At 43.5% G+C, this 2,692-nt stretch overlaps 1 pseudogene; it reads right to left on the reverse strand.

The window, feature by feature from the left end:
* Positions 1 to 666: 666 nt before the first annotated feature.
* On the reverse strand, positions 667 to 785 carry LOC145418369 (5S ribosomal RNA; annotated as a pseudogene).
* Positions 786 to 2,692: the final 1,907 nt, after the last annotated feature.

Genomic DNA, 2,692 nt, shown 5'->3' on the forward strand with positions numbered 1-2,692 from the left:
CCTACAGCAGTTTGTATAGAAGCCCTACCCATAACCCTGACTACCTTTGAGAAAGTTGCAACATAGTTGACCTCATCCTTACAACTAATCCTTCTGCTTATGCTGTTAATCTTTTCTCTATATTGGGCTCCTCGGATCACAACCTTATCACGTCCTATCTCTCCCTTAAAGCCTGTGGACCCTCCGAAGAAGCTTCGGTTGTTTAGTTTGGAGCAGCTGATTGGGAGGCCCTTAGGCAGGACTTCCTTGATTTTCCCTGGGATGATTAATGCTTCCATGGCCAGGAGCCACCTGAGTGTGCCTTGTGCATTACAGAGGTTATTTACTCGGGCATTGAAACATACATTGCATTCTCTTGTCCTGTAACTAGTAAAAAAAAAAACTGGTTTAATCATGCTTGTTCTAATGGTATACAAAACAATGAGAAGGCCTGCAATAGGTACCGGAACCAACCCTCCCCTAAATCTCATCTCTCTGCCTGGAACAGTCCTAAGTCCGTTTTTCGCTGTACTAAGGATAACTTCATTCATACTAAATTATCTAAACTCATTCATTCATTCATTGCCAGACGCCATGTATCCCAGACGGGGTGGCCAAGGGCTTAGAGTTAATTGTTTTACGGGGAGGGGCACTAATCCTCCACCAACCCCACTTGACACGTAGGGATGCCAACAGCATCTGGTGTTCCCAGGCGGTCACCCATCCAAGTACTAACCAGACCCAATGTTGCTTAACTTCGCTGATCGGACGGGAAGCGGTGTACTCAAATTCCTCCCACTCTTTTTGGTGCCTTACCAAAAGCCTCTCTAACAACTTCATCATCCTTCCCATTCCTCTTTTCCACTCTGATGACACTGTGACTGTCTCTTCTATTGAAAAAGCAGAATTGTTTCTCAGACTCTCTCCTCAAATTCCACCTTAGACCAATCCAGTCCTCTTCCAGCATCACTCCCCTCCCCCTCTGACTTCCTCATGACTGACATTAAAATATCGCCAACTGATGTATATTCTGCCCTCACTGGCCTCAATACTAACATGGCATATGGACCTGATAGGGTCCACCCAGTTGTCCTCAAGAACTGTGCATTTGTTTCTCCATCGTTTGTCAACTTGTACCTTTCCTTCTCGCTGGAAGGTTGTTCTCACTTACCCGGTCTCAAAGAAAGGTAACCATTCCCAGCCCTCTATTAATATTCAAATTCCTTTAACATTCTGTTTCTAAAGTTTCTAAATCTGTTCTTAACCAAAAAAAAATATAAAGCACCTCTTCTCTCATAACCTTCCTTCCACTCGCCAGTATGGGTTCTGCCAGGGATGCTCCGCTGGCGATCTTCTCACCTTCCTTCCAGACTCCTGGTCATCCTCCTTTCTGGACTTTCGCCAAAGCTTTGCCATTGCACTTGACATCTCAAAGATTTTCGATCGAGTCTGGCATAAATCTTTAATATGCAAACTGCCCTCTTAAAGGTTTTGTTCATCTATCTGTGCCTTCAACTCTAGCTTCTTTCTGGTCGTTCTAAAGCTGCTGTTGTAGACAGCCACAGTTCTCCAAAACTTATCGTAAAATCTGCAACTCTCTTCCTTCTATTCATCAGTGACCTTCTAAGCTGTACATCTAACCCATTCCACTCACCCTTCACCTTTCCATTCGTTTCTCCCAGCAGTTACTTCAACAAACAAGGGATGAGGTTATGGCACACTTTCTGTAATGTCTGACTTGGCTCATGTCTCTAATTGGGGTAGAAAAAATAATGTTTTTAAATTATAAGAAACTCAGTTCTTGCATCTTTCAACCAACCAAAATGTATTAAAGGAAAATCTTCTAATTTTTAACAATATCCAGCTCAATCCTGCTTCACCTTTGAATATACTTGTACTTGAGGTTTCATTGTCTCAGGATTCATCATGCAAAGATCATATTACCTCTCGTAAAATCTGCATGCAATAGATTCGACTCGGCCACTTCTCTACTCTTGCACAGTTAACGATTTTTTACAGCAGTTCTTTGTGCCATGTGTAAAGTGCAACTTTCGTGTGTGGAGAGGCTCCCCACATACAGCTGTTTTCAACAAGATGGAGTCAATGGCTTTTCGTCTCATTAACTCTCCTCCTCTTACTGGCTTCCTTAAACCTCTGTCTCTTCACCGCACTTTTGCATCTTATCTCTTTTCTATCGCTACTTTCATGGTCACTGCTCCTCTCAACTGTCTGCTTGCATCCCTCCAATACGGCGGACAAGGAGCACCTGTCCAACAACAAACTCTCACCCCTTTCTCTCCAACTCTCTAATGCCAGAGTTAACTGTTACCCCCAGTCCTTCATGAATGCAATAGGTCAACTCTGGAACCGTCTCCCTCCGTCTGTATTTTCTACTGCCAATGATCTCCAGTCTTTCTAACGCAGTGTGTTCAGGCATCTCAAAATGTACGGATCTTGAATTTGGCTCTGTTATAATTTTTCTGTTTTTTTCTTGGAGGGAACAGTTTGCAGAATCCTGGCCTATGGTTCCTTCTTCCTTGTGTACAAAGAAAGTTGGATCAGGTGGAGACAGGTGGGCGGGGCTGATCACCTGAGCTGATCGCACATTGGCTGCTTCGTTGGCTAAGCTTATGTCGCGTTTTGAGGATGGGAAGATTTGAAAATCTTTGACTTGTGTGTTTATTGTAGGTTGTTTTGAGATAATGTAGATTGC

The sequence above is a fragment of the Coenobita brevimanus genome, chromosome 113, assembly GCF_032717465.1.
Source record: "Coenobita brevimanus isolate Jiangsu-jjx chromosome 113, ASM3271746v2, whole genome shotgun sequence".
Lineage (NCBI taxonomy): Eukaryota > Metazoa > Arthropoda > Malacostraca > Decapoda > Coenobitidae > Coenobita > Coenobita brevimanus.